We start from the raw sequence: 11196 nt of genomic DNA on the forward strand, positions 1-11196 counted from the left end.
CCGAACAAATATTGACTTTCCGGATCTATTGGGACGCTAAAGAAGGCATTCTTGAGATCAATTACAGTAAAGAACGTTGCTTCTGAGTCAATAGCTGTTAGTAATGAAGAGATATCTGGGACCACAGGGTATTGTGGTACAATACATTTATTTAATTCGCGCAGATCAATAACTAATCGATATACTGGTGGTGCTTTTGGATCCGTTCTTTTAAGAATCGGAATTATCGGGGAATTACATACATTGGAGTCGGTTTCCATAACCACTCCTTGTGCAATGAGCTCGTCAATGATTTGCAGTAAAGCCATAACAGCATCTGGTGGTAACTTGTATTGTCGCATTCGTGGTAGTACTACCCCTGTTTTTAGTGTGACTCGATATGGTGTAATGTTCATGCAACCAACATCAGTGGGGCCTTGTGCCCATAAATGCGTAGGTAAATTCTGCAGCCGGTGATCCATGTCTCTGGACACGTAGTGACCTTTGAAGTCACGTAAAAATAATCGTACTCCTTCCGGAGAACAACATATTATAGCTCCTAGAGCTTTCAATGTTTTTATACCTAACAAGTTTTCTGGACATGATTTAGTAAGCAATAAATCTGTAGTTCGTGTCAATGGACCAACCGTAAGTGGAAGGGGTTGCGATACTTCATTAATGATAGGCTTTCCTGAGAATCCAAGGGAAATATTCTGTGAGCCTGAGAGGGGTGCCCCTGGAACTTCACTGCGTCGTATAGTTGTTCTGCTTGCCCCTGTATCAAGTAAAAACTTTCTGTCTTCCCCTAATAGTTCACTATGTACATAAGGTCCCTCTTGATCTACAGGAACCTCGATAAGGGGTAAGCCAACTTCCCTCTCTAGGCTATTTCATGTGTATCGCTGATAATCGGGATAGTCATTTTGTGCATACTGGTACATCTGTTGTGTCGTTGCTTGTGTTGCAGCAATAGGCTGCGCTTGTGGTGTTGCTACGGTCTGTTGCGGAGCTGTCTGTTGCGGAGCTGGCCTAGATTGTGCGTGCTGAGGGATTTGTGATTGGTTCTGATCCTGTCTAGGTGGACGTGGTCTTTCCTGGGTTCTACCCGTGGCGATATTATGTTTCAGAACTGGACAATCGTGTATATAATGACCTTGTTGTTTACAATAGTTGCATGTCCCTTTCGTCGGACCTGCGGAATCACCCTTTTTATGACCATCAGCTGGAACTGACTGAGCCACAAGCATTTTCATTTTCGTGTCTTTCATACGTCTTTGTTCATGTTCTTGTTCTTCTCTAATTCTGTTGTGGTGATATTGTAACATCTGTAACATCTGTGACGGGGTGTTACCTTGCCAGGTACTCTCAAATTTCAATACTCTATTCCTAACTTGTGGTAGGGAATTTTCAACTAATTTTGTCACAAACAGATGTGGGTATGACTCGCTACTTGCTTTTATGCCACTATTAATACCAAAACATTTTTCAAATCGGGAATAGAAATCACTAGTGTCTTCATCTTGCTTTTGTTTACAGGCTGAGATTGCACCCCAGTCCTCCTTTTTCGTAGTTAATAAACGTGGCAGTACCTGCACTAGTAATCCTGTTAGTGCTGTAGTCTTTTCCCCAAGCCCTGATCCTGCAGCTCGGGCCTTTTCTTCGTTTTCTAATGCTGTCCATTCTATCTTTTGGTCTCCCACCTCCCATTCCTTTTCTTTGAGTTTCTCGTAAATACCGGCAGGCATTAATACTTTTAATATTTTCATAATGTCGGGGTAGGTATACTCTCCCATGAGTAACATGTCTTTTATCTCACGGTGGAAACCTGCTGGATCCTTGTCATGGCTGGGTACTACTTACTTCATTTCTAATAATTCAATTTTAGTTATAGGCGTGTACACAAACACGCGTTTAAAGGTATTATCTTCACCTCTGATTGGGTGTACTTCGCGTAACGGATTCTGTCTATCTATGTGATACATTTTTCTTCCCATAGTGGGAACTGGAACATGTTCTGGGCATACGAAAACTATATACTGGTTTCGAAATTCTAGAATTTCTTTAATTAAATCAGTACCTGAACCTCCATTTATTCGTGAGTAATTCTGTCAATATGTCAGGTAGGGGTCCAGGATCGGAGTGTTGGCTTTTATATAATATAAGGAGGTGTTGAATCATGTATATACCAGCTAAACGTTGTTCGTCTGGGGCAAGGTTCAGAAACGTGTGTGCTAGTGCATCATCACTGTATTTACTGGGACTGTCAGCCCATTGTACTGCTGACCTGGCTAATTCTTGTTCATCCATGGAATCGAGCATATGGTACCCCCTTCGGTCTCGGAGTAATTTATCAGCAGCTTGGAATAGGTGTTCAGGAGACCTTGTATTTAACATAGGGGTTTGAAAATGTCTATTACATTCTGGACGTATCGGACGTATCGGATCATTAAAACATCTGGTATTATTAAAAGATCTTCCTTTACCTACATAAGCCATCGTTTCTATTTGTCCTGTAGGCATTTCGTCCTCCTCTCCCTCTGATTCATGTTGATCTGACTCTAATCTTTCTGTATGTATTCGTTCTACTTCTTTGCGAATCTTACGGCACATAACTACTATACATGTCTGTTTATCATGTTTCCCTTCTGATATATTCTGGCCCCATCTGGTAAGTACTTGCATTTCCTCCTGATCTACCCCAGGCCTATCTCTGTTTCTGATCACACAGTTTATGAAGAAGCGTAACAGTTGTCTCTGTACATCCACTTTCTGGTATTCCATGGCTTCGTCAATACTTTCAGGGCCTCGCCCTGATTGGACAAAGTGATATATATTGTCTAAATGTGCCACCATTCCTGGTAGCGTCGCTAAATACCTTGAAGCTCGTCGTATACGTAGTGATGACAGCAGCATACCGTCCCGTCTACCGGGCACAGGATCATATCTACAATCCACTAGATGCTCTTTAAACATGTCGGAAGTTGCTAGTTGGGGTGTACGTTCGTATGCTAAATCTCTAAGGGATAATTTATTTCCTCGGGGTGGCGTGGCAAAAATTTCTGTCGTACCTCCTGTCGCACCGTCTGAGGTGCTAGGCACGAAAGGATTTGTTGGATGTAAGATAGAAACTGTAGAGGTAGGAAAAGTGGTAGAAACAGATGGACCTGTGGGAATGTGCGTAGGAGTTTGTTGTTGCGGGGATACAGACGGATGATCTTGGCGTTGAGCACCATCGGTGGGCGGTGTGTGTGGCGGAACATTAGCATATTCAGGAGCTACATCATCTAAATAGGAAGAAAGGAAAATATCTTTTGCTGTTTTGGGATGTGCTTTTATCGGGAGTAATGGAGGTGTCAAGTTTTTCGGTATTTCCGGGGTGGACTGAGGTAACCCTTCGGCCAAAAGAGGATACATACCATTCATAAGAGTGTTTCGTTGTCTGTCTACTTGTTCTGCTTTTACTCGGGTACCTTCCTCAATTAATATATTTTCTCGGGTTTTATTCGAATTCTCCCTACCTTTCTCTTCCTGTCTGAGCGCTTTTTCTGTACGTCTATATGATTCTTTACGCCATAATTCAATGGCATCTTTCTGTGACTGTCTGGCTTTCTTTTTCCATAATTCTTCTTCTACTCTCATGATGCAATCTGCATCCCAGGTCCCAGCTGCGGGCCATCTCTGACTTTCTGGTAAATCTTTGGTGTAGTCCACCCATAAATCAAGAAATAATACGGCATCTAGGCCATGCTTATGATACATAAAGTACCCTGGAGTGTCCCTAGGTGGAATGGGAACAGCTTCTTCGAGTACCCCTTTTCTGGTTTTGATCTGTCTTAATTTTGAAAAGAGCGGCATTTTTCAGACCTTATTACTTGAACACACTTAATACAATAAACACAATAATGAACAATCATTCACACCACAATATGTAGAACGTATTAAAACATTTAACAGTTTAACGAACGATGATAACTAATAGAAAACTAGTTACTGACATAATACTAACACTGGGTAATACTGAATTATATGCAAGACATACTAGATATACTGCTAAACAGTACAGATACACTGCTGAAACAGTGCAGACCGGATTTGTGTACCCAAACCCGTCTTGACCGGCACAACCTATGTGCACGTCTAAATGCCTCCCCGGCAACGGTACTCACCGGGTAGCACGGAACGGAAGGCCTCGGAACTGAACTGGACTGGACCGGACTCGACTCGACTGGACTCGGAACTTCGGAACCTGGTGGGCCTCTATATACCTCGGATCTTGCTCTCTCAGCTAGGCTCTGGTCGGGATACTTCGCACTTCTCACCGCCTCGTCTGGGTGTTGATCGCAGCCTCAGTCACCCCCGCTTGGCCGGAGGGAGATACAGGAAATCCTGCAGGTACGCGTTTTTGTCCGTTCAGCTGTGGCAGGAGACCGGGCCTGCAACGCACCTCCGGCGCGTGAGATGAGAAAGTGTCCCTATTCGGGCGCCAATTTATGTGGTAAATATTTCATTACCTGTACTATTTTTTATGCGGTAAAGTCTAGTAAGAATAACTCAGTAAAAATAAGAGGCAGAATCCGTGGTATTAGAGGTTCTGAAAGGCTTTATTCCTTACAAGGAATTATGGTTCGAACCATAGGCTTCAAATTCCATCACCACGAGGGTTCAGGAAGGGAAGGCAATACATTATTGACAAGTAAAGATATTTATATGAAAAGCATTACATTAAGACAGATGCAGGAGGCGTAACAGCTGATAATACAGATAATAATACACATACGTAATGAAAAAGGCGTACATATAGGCGTAACTAGAAACGTCATTAAACATGATGTCACAAGTGGGTGGATCCATAAGAGAATCCTGCAATGTCAGCAGAAATATTTGGCAGAGATGCGCGCGCAGCCGCATGACGTGTGATTGACGTGCAACTAGAGGGTGAAGGGGACTTGACATTTAGCTCTGCATGTGGAGACAGAAGTCTGGGGGGTCATGTCAACCTAATCCCAAATCATATCTAATATCTTATGTTTAAAGAACTGTATTATCCAAAAGGAAAGGTCTCTAGGACGGAATCTATTCTATACTGACTGTTAGTGCGTGTACAAGCGTCTAAGTGTCTACATGAGATGTGAGGGGGCAGGAATCTTCCATGGTAACAGGGGCTATGAATTACTTGCATGAGGACAGTGAGGCCTGGCCCTTTGCTCGGTAGCTGGAAGAATGTTTACCTAAACTACTAGACAGGAATGCATCGGATGAGGAGTGGAGCAGATAATTTTGAAGGTGAAATACGGTTTTTGGCAGGCAATAGGCCGGATCAGGCACCGCTAGCCGCGCAGGGAGTAGGACAAAGTTCATGGATACAGATGCGGGCTCGGACTGGAGCTTTCAGAGGCAGAAGGCAGAAAAAGGCTTGATGACAGAATTCAGGGCCTACTCGCCTGAATCTGTAAAATGTGGAAAGTGAACCACATAAAGTCGGTGGCCTTTCATACTTAGGAATGGAATATCTGACCCATTCATGGCGGATCTGAAAGAGGACATGTTGACGGTGGACGCACATGTATTTGCGTCTTCATAACTGGAACTGGAGGGAAAATACATGTACTTGTAGCATGCACATGGAGCCGTTGGGGTCTACGATAGGGGACATAACTGATCATAAAATTCATATTTCCTCAGAAGGAAGAAGTCAAAGAAAGGGGGGCGGAGGGGAGGGGTGACCAAGCTGCTAGAAGCAGATCAGGAGTGCTTCACTGGCAAACTCTGTAAATTAAAATGTAATCACAGATACAAGGACAGTAAATACAAGCGGCAACGAGCGTGGCGGAAAGTAACAAAAGAAAAAATTCTTTACCACAACAGCTGAATAAGTAAAGCATAAGGAAACTGTACAGTACTGGTGCACCTCAGCCAGCGGGAGTGACATCTCGCTAAAGCGAACGAGTTAGGCGGCAGCAAAGAAGAGCGACAGTGGAGTTAACCTATGATAATTAGCAGGCAGGAAAAACATGGTTTTATTGATTACAACAGGTCTTGCAGACTGTAGCCTCGACCTAAAAATATAAACTCGAAGGGGCCTTCTGTCTCTTGAGCCTTTCAAAAGTTGATGCACAGGTGGGAGGCCCCTCTGTTTGAGCCGGCCTGGGGCCCTAAGCAGCTTCCCACGCTACCCTGCTAAATAAATTGCATGTCAAAAGGTCCATTCAGAGAGGATTGCAAAACCACCCACATGCAAAAACATTTGCTAAAAAGCCTTTTTTTTAAAGCAGCCATTGTCCATTAAGGGAACAGGTGCTGTTTCTTACAGAAAGTTTCCTGGTTGAGAACACATCGAGCAGCAAACCAGCGGTACACTGGACGGGTCTGTATCCAGTGCTGAACTGGAAACAAACTCCGCCCTGTCAAAAATACCCAACCAGCTCTACATTGCAGGAAGCTGTGATTAACATGCGAACCAGTGGGCAATGTTGAGTGATGGCAGCCATCCAGCTCTGAAAGCAGCTTCTTTGCCTGATGTCTACCCGGGAAATACCAGAGTAGCCGAAAGACCAGTCTGGCCATGTCAGGGTAATAGAATAGTACAGGATTTGAGAAAAATTAACAAGATTGTTGTGTCATGCTGTCCCATTGTGCCAAATCCATCAGTGATTTTGTATCAGATTCCCCATGATGCAGAATGGTATACCGTAATTGATTTGTGTCATGCTTTCTTTTCAATCCCATTGCATCATGACAGCCAGCCAATATTTTCTTTTAGATTTGGAGAGCGGATTTTGGCATGGTGCCGAATTCCACAGGGGTATACAGAGAGCCCTTCAATATTTAATCAATTGCTAAAGAAATCTCTGGAAAGTCTAACAATGCCAGAAAATTCAGTCTTGGTCCAGTATATTGATGACCTGCTTGTGGCATCAAAAACTCGTGAGGCCTGTGAAGTAGACACCATTGCTTTACTGAATCACTTGGCAGACGGAGGATTAAAGGTATCTCCTGCCAAATTGCAATTCTGCAAGAGAGAAGTCCAGTATCTGGGACATAACATTGAGAAAGGCCTGAGAAAAGTGACCATTGACAGGATTAAAATCATTAGAGGAATGAGAGCCCCAATGACACAAAGAGAAGTGAGAATGTTCCTGGGAATGGTGGGTTACTGTCGTCAGTGGATAAGTAACTTTTCCCTGATTGCCAAGCCATTGATTAAATTGACCAAAAGTGAGGTGAAAGACCCATTAGAACTAAACCCAGAAGAAATGGCTGCATTTAGAGAGTTAAAGGACAGACTATGTGAAGCTCCTGCCCTAGGAATGCCAGATTACGAAAAAGAATTTGAGCTGTATTGTAGTGAGAGAAATGGATGTGCACTTTCAGTGTTAATCCAGAAACATGGACGCCTGAGAAGGCCAATTGCCTACTTCTCATCAACACTTGACCCAGTAGCTGTGGGTTTACCAGGTTGCCTAAAAGCAGTAGCTGCTACCTGTAAAAGTCTGGAACAAAGTGAGGGAATCATAATGGGATATCCTGTACGGGTATTCGTACCTCATGATGTGGCAATCCTTTTAACAAGGAGCCGGACACAGTTCATGTCTCATAGTCGGCTGACTAAATATGAGAAAGTCATTCTTGGTGCAACCAATGTGAGCCTGGAGAGATGTGTGAATGTGAATCCAGCGACACTGTTGCCTGATGCTGAATGTGTGGGAGTAAGAAATGAAGTTGATCATGACTGCCTGGATGTGCTTGATTACTGTACAAAACCAAGACCAGACATAAGAGATCTACCCCTGCCTGAGAGTGATCATGTGTTGTTTGTGGATGGATCTTGCTGCTCAAGAACGGATGAAGGAACACTGAGTGCCGCATATGCTGTATGTACAGTTTCAGGAGTGGTGGAAGCATCACCTTTGAAAGGAGTTAAATCCGCTCAGGTGGCAGAATTGGTGGCACTAACAAAAGCCTGCAAAATTGGAAGAAGTGCGAGAGTGACTGTGATGACTGACAGCCCGTATGGCTTCGGAGTTGTCCATGATTTTGGCCAGCTATGGCTACAAAGAGGTTTCCTGACCTCAAGTGGAACTCCCATAAAGAATGCTGAAGTGGTTGGAAAACTGCTAGAGGCGATACAGCTGCCTAAAGAACTAGCAGTGGTAAAATGTGCTGCTCATGGTCAAGGTGATGATTTTGTCACCATTGGGAATAAATTCGCAAATGACATAGCACAATACTGTGCAAGAAACAATCATTCCATTAACCGGAGTAAAGAGAGAGAAATGTCTTCTTGTTCCTTAATGTTTACTAATGAGGTGGGAACATGGGAGGAAGTAAAACAGCTGCAGGATGAGGCAGGAGATGAGGAAATGAAAGATTGGGTGAAAGCAGGTTGTGCACCTAGAGAAAAGGATCATGTGTGGGTTTATAGGGATCGAAGACCAGTCATGCCAAATAGCATGCTGTCAACAATGGCAAGGATGTATCATGGTCAAGGACACCTGGGGAGGGATGCTATGATAAGGGCTTTTAAGCAGACCTGGTATAGTCCAAAGTTCAGGCTGATAGCAGAGAGTCTCGGTCAGAGATGTCTGATATGTCAGCAATTCAATCCTGGAAAGAAAACAGTGGTGAGCCTAGGAACATTAAGGGAGGACCCTTCACAAGAATGCAGATAGACTTCATTGAAATGCCCCAAGTCAACAGATTGAGGTATGTCCTGGTGGTGGTCTGTTTGTTCTCCAGGTGGGTGGAGGCATATCCAACAAGAAGAAACGATGGGATAACAGTGGCTAAGCTACTGTTAAGAGAGTTCATCCCAAGGTACGGGTTCCCAGTAACCATTGAATCAGACAGAGGAGGACATTTTTATAATGAAATCATGGCTCTGATCTGTGAGGCATTGAGTGTACAGCAGAAGCTACATTGTGCTTACCGACCAGAAGCTTCTGGTGTGGTTGAACAAATGAATGGTACCATCAAAAACAGAATTGGCAAAATGTGCTTAGCCACAGGAATGAAATGGCCCGATGTCTTGCCTCTAGTCCTGATGACCATTAGGTCTACTCCAGACAGAACAACAGGTTTGAGTCCACATGAAATTATCATGGGACGTGCTATGAGACATGCATTTGTACCAGTCAACAAGCTGGCCACCACACTGGAAAAGAAACCAGCCCATGATCTGAGCCCAGGGGACTGGGTAAGGATAAAAGTCCACAGAAGAAGGAATTGCCTGGTTCCAAGGTGGGGAAGGCCAAGACAAGTCATTCTGACCACAACGACTGCTGTGAAGTGTGCTGGAGTGAAAAATTGGATACATGCAAATCACACACTGAGAGTTCCAAATCCAAGAGACGGCATTGGAAAAGAATACTTTGAAGAATCAGATTCCAGTGATGATGCAGACAGCGAGACAGTAAGAAGGAAAAAGAATCCTGAAAGTGGGGAAAGTGAGTCAAGAGAAATTTTCATCCCACCAGAAGAGGTTCTGAAAAGGACAGTGCAAACCGCAGAGGCAAGTTCAGATTCTGAAGAAGTGCCTGAGGTTCTAACTAACAGTGACCAACACAAAAAGAAAGAAAGAAAAGAAAAGAACATTCCAACAGAAGTGACACCTGAATCAAATGAGGAAATTGGACAAGTTCCACCTGAGATAAATATTTAAGAAAAAGGGACAGACAAAGTCAGAGAGGGACAGATTGTGGAAAAACCCCGAGGAGGTGTAGGGAACATCAACAACAAGCTAGGTCAAGGGACAAGTAGACAGCAAGAAGATTGCGTGTCGGAGACCCGAGGAGGGACAGAAGTAGGGAAATCTCAATTGGTGGAAAAAGAGACTGTTGGAGAAAAGGAAGTGGTTGGAGAAAAGAAAACTGTTGATGAACAAGAGGCAACTGAGACAGAGTCTGATGAAAGTGACAATGAGATACATGGAGGAAGAGTTCTAAGAAAAAGAACTTGGCTTGGAGAAAGAAATAATAAAGAAGGAAGACAAAAGAGAAATGCTAAAGGAGATCTTTGGCCCAATAAGATAAAGAGACTGAGGTATAGACTGACACGAGTTAACTCTTCGAAAGCTGAACAAGTGAACAAAGTGTCAAGTCAAAATCCAACTAAAGAAGAAGAAACAAAGATACCTGAGAGAACTAAAAGAATAAGAAAACCAAACCAGAGGTATAAGTCACCGGAATGGACGTATGTGGCACTGCCTGAACAAGGAGAAGAGGCAGACAGTCAAGGAAGTCCAGAGGAGGCTATACTGAAAGAGGTTGCTGAAGAAGAAGCTGTGGGGATCCTGAGCGTTATCTTGTCCGACATTGGAGAAGAGACGGATGTTCAGGACTTGATACAGTTTGATGATGATGAAGAGACAGTGAAAAGTGATGAAAATCCAAATTGAGTAAATCCAAGGAAACTCACTTGGAGAAGATAAGGAAAAAAAAAGCAATATTAAAACTAGTAGATTGTAAAAATCTGTTGGGTACTTGCTGCCCTTAAGTTCGGTAGAGGAGTAGAAGAGGCTAAGTCAAAAGACACGGTCAAATTAACAAAATGGCTAACACTGAGAATAATAAAAGTAGATGTACCTTTCTGAAAAGATGGTGCAAGATGTGCTGCTGCTGTACAGGTTTATTAATGCTGCTTTGGAGTGTGCTTGCTCTACTGATTTCTTTTAGAGTAACTATAGACACTTTAGAAGGACATACTGAGAACAGGACTAATATAGGGAAAAGTTCACAGAAAATAGTACCAACTAGAACTAGCAATGTACATATACATAAGGATAGGTCAATTAATGATTTTTCTAGCAATGTTTTTTCTAAATTGTTGTATGAATACGTAAAGACAATGGAAGTAAGGGATTGCTATGTTTGCATGCAATTACCTGCCTCTGTTTCGGAAGGAGTGACTTTATCATCATCTTCCGGCTACGTATGGAATTTCATGTAGTGGGTTGATTAGTATATTTTACCAGTTAGGGAAATTAGATTATAATATGTCTAATGTAGATAATATTCTTGGGCAATTGCCTATGAATAAAGAACTGAATCCTGCAAAAGAGGCTAACACTTTAGGTGAGATTTTTTTAGAAACTAAAGAATTAACCTTAGAATATGTATTTAGGAACAATTTAACTTGCAGTTTGAAGGGAGAAGAGAAGAATTTTCTAGACATGGTTGAGAGAAGAAGGTTGAACATGCACAAGAAAGCAGAAGGGCATAA

This window comes from Triturus cristatus, chromosome 2_2 (assembly GCF_964204655.1).
Source record: "Triturus cristatus chromosome 2_2, aTriCri1.1, whole genome shotgun sequence".
Classification (NCBI taxonomy): Eukaryota; Metazoa; Chordata; class Amphibia; order Caudata; family Salamandridae; genus Triturus; species Triturus cristatus.